General features: G+C 43.4%; 1 pseudogene; it reads left to right on the top strand.

The window, feature by feature from the left end:
• Positions 1-498: 498 nt before the first annotated feature.
• Positions 499-1,755, top strand: LOC147459741 (uncharacterized; annotated as a pseudogene).
• The last annotated feature ends 14,668 nt before the right edge of the window (positions 1,756-16,423 follow it).

Genomic DNA, 16,423 nt, shown 5'->3' with positions numbered 1-16,423 from the left:
TATGAATTTGGTCCATGTAAAAGGAAAAGAGTACCTTGAGAGTGGGCAAGATTTGTGAGAGAGCTTCGGTTTGCACAGGACATAAGATGATTCATTTACAGTTAATGCTAAAAAAAACCTATGTTAAGTGTGATCCCACCTAAAATTTTGAGATTTACCTCTAAATTTTATATTTGAGGGTAAGCAAACCTAGAAGTTTTGGAGAAATATAGTGTAATTTAGTGTGAAAACCTTCAAATTTATTCATAGTAGGGGCACCTGCTGCATGAAATTCAAAAAACCATGAGCACCAACTTGGGCCACGACTTGCCCTCTAGAACAAAAAAACAGGCCGTAGGGGGCTGTTGTTGAGCTACTCATAGAACATAATAAGGGCTCTAACAAGAGCAAGAGAGTGCTTTGAGGTGGGGTCGATAAGATCCACAAGGGGGTGCATCAACAACATCCCCCTAGTAGTTTTTTTACTCTGAATGAGGCGCAATCCTTTGGGGCTCAAGCATGCTCATACCTGATGCTTGTGGCGGCCACTCAGCCTACCTACAGGTCCCCACCTTGTCCACAAACTTTGTCAACACCTCCTCCAGCAAGGTTAGCCACCCTCCACCCCCACCTCCCAGGTCACATCCTCTCTGAATCCCACTATGTGCTCTACCGCAAGCCTCACGAACATAATCCTCTTCATCCAAACATCTCATCAAAAAATCTAGCCCCACCTTGTTACCAAACATATACCTAATCAGTTCCCTATGATTCCTAGCTACCCTCTTCGCCTGCATGTTCCGCCAAAACTCAGCACGCCTGAACTCATCTGCAGGCGTACTGAATGCAAAGCACAAAGACCCGTACCATTCCATATAATCTGATCATCCTATTCTTAAGCACTTTGTTAAAGTACCTCACAATTCTTTCCTCAAGAGTGCTACTGAGAGTTAGAAAGGCTACAGTGGAGTAGGCAAGCTGGAAGTTGTCACCGCCTAGGTCGAAGCTATCCAGCATGCCCGGCCCCTTGCACTGCCAACCCACTATGTGACGTGGTTGTTGGCACCACCACAACATTCCTTGGCATAAAACAGCAAGTTGCACACCAAGCTTGTGAACGGCCTGCTCTCAGTACTACAGCCAAGCCTGATCATGCTTCTGTAATTGCAAAATCTGCTAACAAAAGCGATGTGTCAAACCTCACTGCTAAGAGTACCATACCTCCAGGAACTGCACGTGCCACCCTGAGAAGATGCTATTGCAAATCTTGTACAAGAATTGGATGGCGCCGCTCACCCACTAGCTGCAAATGTAGAAGCTTCTACAACTCTTCCTGCCGCGACCATTGATGCATTCCCTAGAGCTGAAGAGTGCTGCCATCAATGTAGTTGCTGACTAAAGGCACCATCAGGCTTGTTGCCGTTGCAGTGGTTATTGTACCACCTGCAGATGAGCTTGATGTAGTCAGAGCTGCACCATCCCTTTGGGATTAAAAGCTCCTACAGTCAAGAAGGCTACCCTTGCTGCCGAAGTTGCTACTGATGTAGCCATCATAGCAACCAAAGGTGACATCGCAAATCCCACAACTATCAAAACTGATGGAGCCCACGACCCTAAAGACATTGGTGTAGACCTCAAAGCAACCAAACATTTATGCGGTTAAATTTTGGTGCCGCTATCCCTACAGAAGATGATGTTGCAGCTAGATACATTGCTACAATCAATGCTAGGGCCCCGCTTAGAGATCTGAAAGAGAGAAGTAGAGCAAAAGGGTGAAGAACTCATCGAAGCTGCCAAGTACACACAAAGAATGAGAGAATCAATTAGAGCTTGAGAGTGGAGCATCTGGGTGCAGTAGGCTAGAAGGGGCTGATCACACCACAAGAGAGTTGATGTCGACAAGGTTGTAAAAAAGGCGAAGGGAGGAAACCATATTATGGATGGGACCGAGGGCGGTGCTCCTGCAGGGTAGCAAATCTATGAGAGGAGGGTGGAGGAGTTGATTTTGATGTGGATGAGGAGGTGAAGGAGGATGCAGACAATGGCAACAGTAGTTGTTGGAGGTGGAGATGTTGTTGGGACTTTTGAGTAGAGCTACATATCGGTGCCATACCAAACGCAGAGTGGATTATTCTATTGGAGGGTGAGCAGGTGGGAGAAGAAGGAGACTAAGGCTAGGTGGCCACCTTCCAAGAGCAACAAGTAGAATTTGTGTGCATGGGACCCTTGATGGCTTCTCCATAGATGTTAACCACTGCCCCAGCTAGCTACCCGGAGGACCGCGCGCTTGCTGTAATTATATCCATAGAAAAAATGTGTCTCAGCTTAGTATTGATCCAATGCATACTGGTTTGCTTTTATAAAATACTACTAATACTTTAAAGCTGCCACATTCCCTCAACTCGTATCATGTAGTCTGCGTATGTAATTCCCCCTCGTCCTTTGTATGTAGGTCGCATGCCCATCCTCCTCAAATTGCGCATGCACTCTTGTCCCTTCTCTTCGCCATCCTCTTGAGCTTTTATAGAGGGCCGAGGCTACACTTCCTCCAAGCCCTAGGTCTTCCTCCGCATAACACACACACACACACACACACACACACACACACACACACACACACACACACACACACACACACACACACACACACACACACACACACACACACACACACACACACACAGGGCCATAAAACCTCTTGCAGACTATTCAAGCTATACTCAACCACCTTAACTTACATTGCGTGTAGCTATTCCAGAATTTACAACTTCATGATCACGGGAAAACACACACACAGAACCTACTATGAAGTCTCCGAGAGAGAGAGAGAGAGAGAGAGAGAGAGAGAGAGAGAGAGAGAGAGAGAGAGAGAGAGAGAGAGAGAGAGAGAGAGAGAGAGAGAGAGAGAGAGAGAGAGATGTGGGTTAGCATGCAGACAAGCGTCGTTTTCAACTCAGAGAAAGGGTTAAAGGTCATCCACTCAACAACGCTACTATTTTTTGAGCTCTTTGAATCTGTTTTGATTCATTCTGCAATTTCTTTTTTTTTTTTTACGTTGGCACATACTGGCATACTCTTACAAAAATTCAATACATAGGAATATTCTCCTTCTCTTTGCCTGCCTTCTTCCATTCCCCCTCATCCCTTGCTTCCTCCCACTTCTCCTACTCTTGTTGTCGTACAAGCTCCATGTCTTTCCTGTCGCACAATCTTGCAAGGCTTTGTGGCACAAAGTTCTTGCTATTGTGGGGGGGGGGGGGGGGGGGGGGGGGGGGGGGGGAGAGAGAGAGAGAGAGAGAGAGAGAGAGAGAGAGAGAGAGAGAGAGAGAGAGAGAGAGAGAGAGAGAGAGAGAGAGAGAGATGTGTTAATTGCATCAATTGTAGTGATGAACACACATGCAAGCAAGAGCAAGAGAGAGACAGAGCATCTCCAACGTAGTTAGATGTATAGCGAGGCATCAAGATGGGCAATAGTGGTTGCCTACGGAAAGAACAATTACCATGCACACCCGGCAGTTGCACAACGAGAGAGAGAGAGAGAGAGAGAGAGAGAGAGAGAGAGAGAGAGAGAGAGAGAGAGAGAGAGAGAGAGAGAGAGAGAGAGAGAGAGAGAGAGAGAGAGAGAGAGAGAGAGAGAGATGTGTTAATTGCATCAATTGTAGTGATGAACACACATGCAAGCAAGAGCAAGAGAGAGACAGAGCATCTCCAACGTAGTTAGATGTATAGCGAGGCATCAAGATGGGCAATAGTGGTTGCCTACGGAAAGAACAATTACCATGCACACCCGGCAGTTGCACAACGAGAGAGAGAGAGAGAGAGAGAGAGAGAGAGAGAGAGAGAGAGAGAGAGAGAGAGAGAGAGAGAGAGAGAGAGAGAGAGAGAGAGAGAGAGAGAGAGAGAGAGAGAGAGAGAGAGAGAGAGAGAGAGAGAGAGAGAGAGAGAGAGAGAGAGAAACTATACTCCACCTGTTTGTCTTGCTTACCTCGCATTGACCTTCCTCCTTTGGAGTGATAAAGGCATCATCAATAGATTTGCAGTTTTAAGGATTTGTCTAAAATCGTGGTGACATTATGTGTCCTTTTCAATTTCAAAAATGCCAGGTGAGGGCAAGCACAAAAGGAGAAATTCCATCCCAAAATAGAGAAAAATAGTGTAAAAAATAAAAAAATAACATAATTTTGTATGTTTGGGAAAATGGTATTTTTTGATCACTCCATTGGACCGCACGACTGTTATTGGACCGCCGGTCCTTGCTATAAATTTCTCGATTTTCTTAAAGACAAGCTCAAAATCTAACGATTGAAAAGCATTGGACGCATGAGCAATTTTGTCAAGTTTTGGAAAAACAATTCCCAGCATTGTTGATAGTGGACCGCACACTAACATGTGGTCCTTGGTGTAGGAGGTGATGCCGTAAAATACAACCCAAAAACAGGCTAGAGCACCCACAAATTTCAGAGACCCACATTAACGCTACCACTATCATGCACTGTGTACAACTTCCCCATTGTTTTCCTCTTTCCCTCCTCGTCCTACGGCCTATGTTGTGCTGCTTGGCAAGCACAAGAGGTAGTAGGCAGCCCTCTTTCCACATGCAATTCCTCTCCCCTCTAGTTTGCGTTGCAGGGATCCAACCGCAGCTATCCCACCATTCGAAAGCGTCGGAACTCTCACTCAAAGCCAGTTCTGCACCCAACTCTCACCCCACCATTGCAAGGCCTTCCTTGAGCCCTTCAATGAAGCATGTCACACACACTCTTAGTCACCCAACTACACACACCCTCGCATTATGCTACCTGCCAATATCACCACCCAGCTGGCTCACATTTGTTGCCACCTCTCGATTCTAGCACTAGCTAGTAGAAAATAGCTTATACACAAACAATTTGCTTTGCTAGAAATGAGCCTCACAATTCCATTTGGCAATTAAAAAATGTCCACTAGAGGTGTGCAATTAGACTATGCATTCTTGCCATGGTTGTCATCATTGATGACAATCATTAGGCAAAATTTGGACTCACAAAGGGGCCCTTTAAGAAGTTTGACTTTACCTCTCTCTACCAAAACGGGGGCGCATGGATAAATTTTTGCAAATAAACTCCAAAGTTGGCAAAGGTTTGACAGTTAGAATGTCCTCTTCAAGCTCTATCTACTGATATATAGCACGCCATGAGACTCCCTCATATTTTAGAAGATTCTTTTTTTGATAGAGCTTGAAGAGGAAATTCTAACTGTCAAACCTCTGCCAAATTTGGAGTTTATTTGCAAAAAATTATCCATGCACCCGTTTTGGTAGAGAGAGGTAAAGTCAAACTGCTTAAAGGGCCCCTTTGTGAGTCCAATTTTGCCTAATGTTATTTGAATTTTATACATATTTACTCCATGCTTTCATGAGTCTATTTGAACCCATCCGGGTATTTCAAATTTGTAGTAGTGTCTATTGTATCCCTAGGACCTTAGGCATTTGTCCTCAAAGATGGCTGTAATTCCCTCGTTGCAACCCCTTGTTGCAAACCTTCCTTTATGGGCGGTCCATCCATGCCATTACACTCGGTCCTATAACTGCATGGGCTACATGTGATGCCAATAATCTAGGCCCACTGTCATTGTCTCCCATTTTCCTAGTGAGGGGCCCATCTTACATACCCCACTATGGAACCCACCCACTTGTGATCTCTCATTTACAATTCATGCCTCACCAGCCCGTTGACCCTGGTCTCCCTTAACACATATAAAACAATTCTTTATGTGTATTGGCACACCGCAAAAATCTACTAAAACACACACACATACACACACTTAGGCCCATGTCACACTGGGACATGCAGCCACACCACTTTTCTGAAGGTGGTCAGTCAAATGTAGTCACACTTGGTCATTACTTAAACAATGCCCATGTTTTCCAATGAATTGCCTATAGCTAACTGGTAGAGCGTCCGAAGGAGAATAGAGATCAAGACTTGTAGTCTTCTTTCGTGCACTCACTTTTTGCAGTTGGCCGCTTCACTCACAAGTTGATCGGCCTCTCTTGCTCGGGTTTTAGCTCGCTCGGGCTATGGTAAGACTCTGATGGGAGAAGCTATAATACAAAGCCTTTTTGGAGGGGGGACCGCTGGCTCCATGTAAATTTGGTCCTCAACTGTTGTCAATTGTTCTATTTCTCTCTCTTTTCAAGTATTGTCAATGTTAAATTAGCTAGGTGTAAATTGCTATGTTGCTTTCTCAAATTAAGTTCTCTATCTATTCTCATTAAGAACTTGTTCTTAATGAAATGCTCACTATCTTATCAATTTCTGCTACACACAAGTTACTAGTGCATTAAATGTTACATTGGTATCAGAGCTATTGGTTTCTCTTTTATTGCTCAAGAAGATAGGTCATCAAGCTTTCTACAAATGGTTGGTGTTATTAATTGCAAAAGAGTAAGTAGAATGTATTAATTGCAAAAGAATAAGTATAATGGGGATTTTTCATCCTTGAAGCACGCCTGCTTTATGCAGTTAATAGGGACATCGTCGAGAGCTATGGTCTTAATAATGGAGTCCTATGGGGCTTGCTTATGGCTTAGCCATTATTGAGATATTAGAAGCTTGACAGGAACCGGTAATATCTTGGCTTTGTTGAACCCTCTCTTCTATTCCTTGCAATTAATAACATATGAGCCACGAGTATAGATGTTTGAGTGCGTATCTTTGAAGGTAAGGAGGAGTAGCAACTAGGGCTTAAAGTGCCAAAGTACAAGTAAAAGTTTACACCTAAAATTTTCTAGTATAGAAGACAAAGGAAAAGAGATTCAAATGAATGTTGATAGCTTTTATTTTGCTCATGAAACAACAACTAATAATGTCCCTATGCTTGTAAACTATCTTGTTTCTAAGCTTCAACAAGCCCTGGGCAACTCATCCCTCCAAGGTGAAGTGCTAGAGCGATTGCGCACCCATGGTATCCTCCAAACTCCCCACCAAGAAGAGAGAGTACCTAGGAAGCCTCCTAGTGAGACTTCCAAAAGAGGGCTCCCTCTGATAAGGGAAAAATACGAGGATCCATACGAAGTGTGTTGGAATTAGGGTTGCAGAGAAACGCACACAACTTGGAGAAGACGAAGAAAGCTCAAGGCACACATTAGAGAGTGTGTTTCTTAGTATGCAATGGAAACATAGATAGCCATAGTGTGATGGGCGTATATACAATGCTCGGGGGAAGAAACCTCCTACAGAGGGAAAAAATGCCCCGGCGGTCCTAGTGTGTTCACACACATCACTACCGCATGTATATGGTAACAAATCCCCCCTGGAGTGATGCGGTGAAGGAGAGTTGGCACATGAGTAAAGGGAAGTGTCATGCCCTGAGGACATGATCAGTCCACAAAGGGGAGTAAGCCCAAAGCTTTGCGGAAATCTTCAAGCTTCTCACGAGACAATGCCTTTGTGAAAAGATCTACAAGGTTGTCCTGTGTTGGCACATAAGCCAAGCTGATCTCTCCTGCAGAGAGCCTCTCCCTGACATAGTGGTAATGCACCTCAACGTGCTTTGTGCGAGCATGAAAACTGGGTTCCTCGCAACTGCCAATGCGCTCTGACTGTCAGTGTAGACAGTGTTGGCAGTGTCCTGTCCAACACCCAAATCAGCCCATAAGGCGTCTGAGCCATACACACTCAACCGTAGCTGTGAAGACTGCCCTGTACTCAACCTCACAACTCGAAGTGGCCACAGTAGGTTGCTTCTTGCTGAACCATGATATACATGAACTGCCAAGCATGAAACAAAAACCACTTGTGGACACTCATGTGCCAAAACAACCAGCCCAATCTGAGTCCCAAAAAGCATGTAAGTCTGGTGGCAATGATCCCCCCTTGGGATAAAACAAGTCAAGATGTAAAGTGCCACTCAGGTAGCGGAAAATCCTCTTGATACGGTGCCAATGCTTAGACCCTAGGCTATGCATAAATCTGCTGACCTGTGAGACTGTAAACTGAATATCTGGCCTCGTGTTGCATACATAAATGAGGCAGCCAACAGCAGTTTGGTAAAGAGTGACATCAGCAAGATCGTCAGCATCATGTAGACTCAACTTCAAACCTGTTTCCATGGGAGTGGCAATAGGTTTTCAATCCTCAAGTCCAAACTTACATAGAAATGTCTCTATGTAACTTTTCTGACACAAGACAATACCACGATCACACTGCTTAACACTAGAATGGTAACCTAACAAGACATAAAAGTGTCCTTTCAGGGTTTTGGGAAAAATTTCCAAAACCATAGTAGATCCACTCATTTTGAAAAATCCTTTCATGTTCATATAGTTCAATAACTACTACATATGGAAAAAATGAGAAACTTGTAATTTTTCTCATCCCTTGGTCACTACAAGCCTCCAAAGTTGATGGACCAGTGCATTTTGCCCAAAACAGCAATTTCTTACGGTTGATTGCATATAAATAACAGTGAAGATTTTTGTAGGACATGAGATAAAATGCCCCGTTAACTTCAATGGGTTGGTGACCAAAACATATGGTTGCTTTTACCTCACTAATTTTGTTTTGGGCAAAAAAAAAAGGTACAAAAAAGTTGCATTTTTTCCATTCTGGGGACCTATCATCAAAGTTTCTATAGTCACGCTCAATACAAATACTATATACATGTTTTCTTAGTTCCCTTTGGGCCTCTAGATTCAAAAGGATCCATGGAGCATGTCAAAAGGATAATGGATCTTACAATTGGAACCTTGGGGGCAATGATAAAGTGCTAAATACAACAAACATGAAAAAACTGGGTTTAGCATTATGACCTCTAGAAACCCATAGAAACTACTCAATATCTAGCCAAGTTTGTAGTCTATGATTAGATATGGTCACTACCTACAAAATACACACAATTGGCCTAAGAATCTAGCAATATTGAGAAAGTTATACTTGCTACTCTAAAATGTATCGTATTCTTCAACAATCAAAACACTCAACCATCATCATATACTATGCTATATAGCATATTAGGTCCCCCAAAACTCAAGGAAGATTAGCTTTATCTTATACATTACACTTACACAATCAAAATTGAATTTGGATATCAAGAAAGCCACCAAAAAAATCATAAAAGTGCTAGTTTTGGCCAAAAAACAGGATTATGCAATTCTTGTAAATTGGTCATAACTTTTAATTTTAACACTTAGCTCTCCCTACAAGAATCAAAACATGTTGAGAACTATGAAGGCCTAACCTCTAGCCATCTAAACCTCACAAACATGAAGTTTAGAGTAGTATAGTTGCCAAAAATTGAAAGAAAGCCAAAAACAGGACCCGTTTTTTCACACAGTTTAGGTTCAAAAATGTTGTGCAAGAGTAAGGTTAATGGTGAGATCGATACTCAAAAAAAAATGCTAAGTTTTTTTCAGCTCATAAGGCAACATTGTGGATATATAGAACCTACAAATTCATTTTCATACTCTTCAAATAATTCAAGTAAAATGGTCACTTAACAGGACACAAAAGTGTCCTGTTACCATTCTAGTGTTAAACTGTATACCCAAATAATGATGCAACAGCCCCAAATCTTTCATCTTGAAAGTAGCATTCAAATCAGACTTAAATTCAGCAATATGTCTCTCATTTGGTCCAGTGATCAGCAAATCATCAACATAAAGAACCACGATGAGAAATACATCACCCTCACGCTTTACATACAATGTGCTTTCTGTTGGACTATTACGAAAGCCTTGTTTGACCAAATGAGTGTCAGCTTTCTCATACCAAGCACGAGGATATTGCTTCAACCCATACAAAGCCTTGTTACATTTGCACACTTTGTCCTCTTGTCCTTTTATGACAAAACCGCGAGGCTGCGTTACATAAACTTCCTCAAATATGTCACCATTCAAGAAAGCAGTAACAATGTCTGATTGATGTACATCCCAACCAAAATGAGCTGCCAATGCACATAGAAAACGCACAGTAGTCATACAACAAGTGGGAGCAAAAGTCTCTTCATAATCTATGCCTTTTTGTTGTGCATAAACCTTTGCAACAAGTCGAGCCTTGTGGCGATCAATCTCGCCATCCGGCTTGCGTTTCAACTTGTAAACCCACTTCGTACCAATGGCCTTTTTGCCAGGAGGCAAATCACATAAAGTCCATGTGTCATTTTCTATAAGTGCATCATATTCTGATTGCATGGCAGCCATCCAATTTTCTAAATTTTGTGCTTCATCAAAAGTCAGAGGATCCTCAACATCATGTAATCTAGACACAGCCAAATCATAACAATCTGATGCATAAGATGCATGGCGAGAGCCTGAACGAGTACGACTAGACAAAGGTGCATCCAATTTACTGTCACGCAAAGTGTACACCAGCCATTTTGGCATACCTCTAGCCTGCTCATTTTCTATCCTTTCCTCATCAAGTACATCATGTACATCTGTATCAGTAATAGGCTGATCTATAACATTGTCAGAAACCCCCATAGGCTGTACGTTTGCCTCATTGGAACTTACATTTGTATTTCCACCACTGAAAAGAGGCAACAAAGTGTCATAAATGTTCTGTGAGCTTACATTACTGTCTCTAGTACATGACAACAAGGGCTGAACAGAATCTTCCACAAACACTACATCCCGAGAAACCAGAATACGTTTTGTTTGCGGATGACACAACCTGTAACCTTTGGTTTCAGCACTATAACCAACAAAAATACATTTGACAGCCTTATCATCCAATTTTCTACGCTGCACTTGTGGCACCAAAGCATATGCCAAACAGCCAAAAACACGCATGTGCTCAATAGAAGGCTTTCTATCATGCCATGCTTCATATGGAGTAATAGACTGCAAAGCTTTCGTAGGACACCTGTTTAGTACATAAGGGGCACACATGATGGCCTCAAGCCAAAAAGAATGCGGTAAAGCTTGACTTTTCACCATACATCGTGCCATTTCCGTCAGTGACCTGTTTTTCCTCTCAGCAACACCATTTTGCTGAGGTGTATAAGGCACTGTACATTGGTGTTTTATCCCACGACTAGCCAGAAATGCATTAAATTCATGAGACATATACTCCCCCCCTCGATCGGAATGGAGGGTGCCCATAATACATTTCGAGACATTTTCAGCCATAGCCAAAAATTGTTTGAAGCACATAAAAACTTTGGACTTCTCTTTAAGCGGAAATACCCATGCATGCCTGGAGTAATCATCAATGAAAGTCACGAGGTACAGGTAATTTCCCAAGGACGGAGTTTGCATGGGCCCAAAAACATCACTGTGGACAAGCTGCAACCTCCATGTGGCCCGAACTGAACCATCCTTTGGAAACTTAGAACGTTGCATCTTACCCAAAATACAGCCTTCACAAACATGTTTGATAGGTGCTTCAAGAGGCGGCAAAGAAGCAACCATATCAGATTTCTGCAAACACAACAAACTGGCAAAATTCAGATGACCAAAATGTGCATGCCAAAGTTTTGCATCTGAAATAGCCCTTGAATCTGCAATAGCATTTGCAAAAAAATTTCCACACTTGTCATACAAAGTGAGCTTATATAGCCCACGGCACAAAAGCCCAGATGCAACAATTTCATCACCAAAACTGAGATCATGAACTGTACATCTGTCATCCACAAATTTGACTACAAGGCCAAGTCTAGCAAGTGCAGATACAGACAAGAGATTCTTCTTGATCCTAGGTACATAAAGTGCATCAACAAGTGTGAAAGAACTGCCATTAGCAATAGTAAGCACTATCTTTCCAACTCCCTGAACTGGATAAGAGGCATTGTTGGCACAAGTGACTGAATTCCCACGAGGGACAGACTCAAGAGAGGTAAACAATTCACGATGTGAGGTAATGTGCTTTGTAGCACCACTGTCGAAATACCACACATGTGAATCTGTAGCAACTGACAAGCATGCATCGTGGACAGCAGGATTGTAAGTGCACTCTGCGAAAAAATCCCATTCTGCATCAACATCAACAACACAGAAAACTCAACAATGGCTGCATTTGTAGTGGAACCACCCTCTTTCTTCTTAGCCTCTTTGGCCTTCAATTAGGACACGACTTGATCAAGTGATCATTGGCTTTACAATAATGGCAACGCATCTTCTTTTTGCCCTTATCACCAGAATTTCCAGACGAATTGCTGCTAGCAGAAGCATTAGGAACATAATTTTTGCCACTCGCAGCAGAACCATAAGAAGTGGCTGCATTGCTATTACCACCCTTTCTTTGAGAAGCAATAAAAGCCTGTTCAACTGCACGCTGTCTAGTCCTGTTTTTTCGAGAAAGGGACTCTTGCAACAGCAATGTGCAGAATGCATCAAGCTTGACAACTTCTGGATTTCCTTGGGTCATAAGTCTCCAAGTACTAGAAAAAGTCTGGTAAGAATCTCGTAAGGCATCAAGAACAGTCTGCACAAGGGAACTGTTTGAAATAACTTCACCTGTAGAAATAAGTTGCTCATTGATATCCTTGACACTAGCAAGGAAAGTTTCCATATCATCTTCCTCATGCATTATCTTCGACTCCATCTCTTTACGTAGCAAAGCAATTTTAGCCTCATTGCGGCTTGCATAAAGACCTGCTAGAATATTCCAAGCCTGTTTTGCAGATTTTGTTGAACGGATGTGAGGAACAATGGTGCGCTTCACAGACAACACAATCAATGCATGAGCCTGCGCATCCTTAACATCCCAACGAGCTTGTTCTGCCGTACGCAAAACAACTCTAACAGCTGCAATCCTTGTAGCAAGACCTGCAACATCCTCAACATTGCCTACATCCTTAGAACCAGGACGTACATCAATGCCCTGCACAATGTTAGGGACACCCTTTGACACAAGAACATGTTGCATCATATAAGCCCACATAGGATAGTTGTCCCCATCCAACCTGTCCTCAGTAGCAAACATTTTGAACACATCTGTGTTGTTGTTGTCAGCCATGGTAAATGCTGCACTTGATGTGAGAACTGCCCAAAAATAGGAGAAATAGAGTAGGAACAACCTGTGCTATATAGCACAAACCGTAGAAGATTGTAAGGCACCTCTTATGCAGAAAACGACACTGACAAAATTTCTCCATGAAATAACGAAATAGCCTGTGCAGAATTGCCTGTAGTGGAAACGGAGGCCGAAATGAGTCCAAATCAAAATTTTGAGGAGACCAAGCTCTTGGAGCTCACCCAAAATATTTGTCGACCTGCGAACGCTCGCCAACGGTCACTGAAATCGGAGAAAGTGAGCAGGGGTTGTCAGGAGTTTTTTTGAGCAAGGGATTGCGCATATGTACATACACATGCATGGTGCATCGAATAAAGGATTACCCAATTTCCATAGCCAGGTGGTTACGTGGGACCCACATGTGTACAGGTAGGACAGTGTGTACATAGTGCATCGATTTTCAATATTACCAGTACCACTGTGTTTTTCTACAATAATGAGGAGTCTATAGTGTGTAAAACTTCTCGAGGAACCTATCCGCGGGCCGACGACATGAGGTCAGCAGGTGCGTCAGATGGCATCTAGTGGCGTCAGGAGGGCGAACGAGGTCAATATTTGCGCGCAGATGAGGACAGACACAACGTGGGTGTTTTCTTGTGAGAGTTATGCAGAAAGTTCATCATTAGGACCACTTTTTGGGGCCACTTCACATGGTGGCGAGATGCATTATTGAAAAAAAGCTGAGTGCCAGGTGTGCGAATGATGCAAAAAGGTGACAACTATGCACTGCGAGGTCAGTTTTTTGCCTGTTCGGGGTCCGTTTGAGGTCATCTAAAAGGCCAAGGGTACCCAACTAATAAAGCTAAGTGTGGGAACTGAAAAAAGAGAGAGAAGATTAGAAAAAATGTGGAGAAGAGAGGAGGAACAGCCGCAGGTGTGTTTTTGGTGTTTATGGAGCCTGTTTTGGCCGTAAACTGCTCATCCGAGGTCGGATTTGAGCACTTTGACATTGTAGACTGGGGTTTTGGGCTGTTCCGGACACGATGGCGCTGTCCATTTTGCCAAATTCCTCACTCTTTTTCTACTGTTTTTCTGTGTAAGTTTCTCCTATGAGCGAAGTTTCCGCTCCAATTTGTGATTATATCTGGCTTATTTTACCCATACTGTGTGAGCTATTTGCCCCATTGGTGTTGGCCCAAGCTCATTTGTATCTAAACATCAGAAATTCTCCTCTTTTGAGCTGAGTTTTTTGGGTGTGTGTGTGTGTGTGTGTGTGTGTGTGTGGAGTGGGCAAGTGGATAGTCTCTCTCCTCTCACTCCAGAGGTGTGGTTCCTGTCTCGGCCAGGCTGGTTGTGTAAGCCGAGTGGTGCCCCATAGTGTGTGTGTGTATCTTTCCAAGAGTGTGTGTCGGGTCGTTATAGAGGCGCTGTGTGTGTTTTCATCCCGCTCACATTCTTTTGGCGCCCCCACGGAGGATCTTCTTCGAGTACCTTCTGCTTCGAGCTTCAAGCTTCGAGATTCGGGATTACAGGTTGCAGATTACAGGTTGCAGGTTGCAGATTACAGGTTACAGGTTACAGGTGACAGGGATAGGTACAGGTACAGGTGATTCACACAGGTAGAGGTAGCTGGAGTACAGTGATATACTAGCAGTGATGTCACTTGCAGTTGTTGTGGGAATGCATCACTTGGCGCCTATTTGAGCGCATTTTCTGCTGGATTGTACGTTACTTGTGGAAACTGCCATTGTACGCATTTGTGGAGCCATACTTGGTTGTATTTGGCAGTCCCAGCCATTTCTGAGACTTGGTCTGGAAGATAGTCATTTCTGAGACTTGACTATATGCGATTTGCATTAGCCTTCGTGTGAGGGTCAATAGCGTGAGGTTTTTATTGAGCTGGGGGATTCTCAAATGTAGAGATCCTTTCGGTGATACAGGTAGCTGGAGCACCCTTTTTGTGACCTTGCCATAGCCTATGTACTAGTGAGTCCTATTTGATGCTCGGGTTCTATTTTTGGCAGTTTATGCATACAGATACAGTCTATATTTTGGGTTCCTACTGCTCTACTTCTGGGGAAACTCTGTCGAAATTTTCCCAAGTTCTGATGGCTGGTTTTTTGGTATTTTGAGCCATTTATGCTGTTATGCTGCTGAAATTTTGGCAAAATCAGAAGTTGAGTCAGGTGTGCCTTCTTGGGAGCTTCATGGTTGGCTTTAATGGATGATCAAAATGGCCCTCATTTCACTCCTTTTCATTTAACTCAAAGGATTCAGATTAATGTTCATGTGTCCAGGAAGATCTTTTTCTAGCAGCGCATAGTCTTTATGTTTGGGCCAAGAAGACTGAGAGAGATCCTGGAATGTCCTTTGCCTGTTGTCATTCCGATGATTAACTATGAAAACTCATTTGATGTGCATTTGTTTGTCCTTATCTAAAGTTGAGCTCCATTGAAGTTTCTGGGGATTGGGTAGTGAAAAGTTTTGGGTTCTTGCACGTGTGTTCGAAGGGGTTCTCAAAGCATCATAATTTGGGTAGCCATGGCTTTCTCTTATCCGGAAATTCATGGAAGAAGTGATGAAGATGTGGAGGACTTTCTGGAAAAGATGGAGGTTTCCTTCATTAGCAACCAGATTCATGACCCTACGCAGATGTTACGCCTTCTCCAAATTTGTTTGAAGAGTGATGCACGAGTTTGGTCTAAAGAATTTGAAGAGGAGTTGCGTGTGGATGATCCACCTGTAAGGTTGAGTTGGGACAATCTACGACATGGGTTGGAAGTGGAGTTTGTGAAGATAGAAGATCCTGACAAAGTGTGACAAGAAGTACAGTCTTTGGTGCAAAAGGAAGGTGAGCCAGTAGATGCGTACATACGTAAGTTTTCATTGGCATGGGAGCGAATGTGCAAGGCCTTAGCACCACAGGTACCCCCGCCTGACATGATGAAGAAGGACAGGTTCTTGGCTGGTCTTTGGGAGAATATACGTTGGAGAGTGGAGCTAAAGAAGCCTAGGACATATGAGGATGCACTAGAGGTAGCAAGGAATAAAGAGTGGAAGCTGAGGAAAATGAGCCAGTTAGGGGTGGAGTCTTTGCCAATGAGGTCTGAATTTCAGCCTATAGAGTCTTTACAAGGGCGCATGTCAGGGGTTCATCATGAACCAGTAGTTCCTGTTACTACTCAGGTTATGCCAGCAATGGTCACTACAGTAGTGCAAGATGATGGGCTAAGGAAAGACATGAGGCAAATGGTAGATTTGATGAAGAATCTCAGCCAGGTCAAGTGGGAAATAATCGAGGTCGAGGGAGGTTTGCAAATCAGCCAGGAGGTGAAGAAAGGCCTAGGAATGGTGTTGGACAAAGCAATGGTAGGTTTTGGAGGCAGACGCCCACATGTTATAATTGTGGAGAGTTGGGTCACATCAGCCCGCAATGTGATAAGCCACCAAGGATGGGGGGAGACATGTATCCATTGCCAAGACAGGTGCTAACTAGGTCAAATGATTAT

The sequence above is a fragment of the Adiantum capillus-veneris genome, chromosome 4 (assembly GCF_014529385.1).
Source record: "Adiantum capillus-veneris isolate H3 chromosome 4, ASM1452938v2, whole genome shotgun sequence".
Classification (NCBI taxonomy): Eukaryota; Viridiplantae; Streptophyta; class Polypodiopsida; order Polypodiales; family Pteridaceae; genus Adiantum; species Adiantum capillus-veneris.
This window is presented reverse-complemented; position numbering and strand designations above follow the sequence as displayed.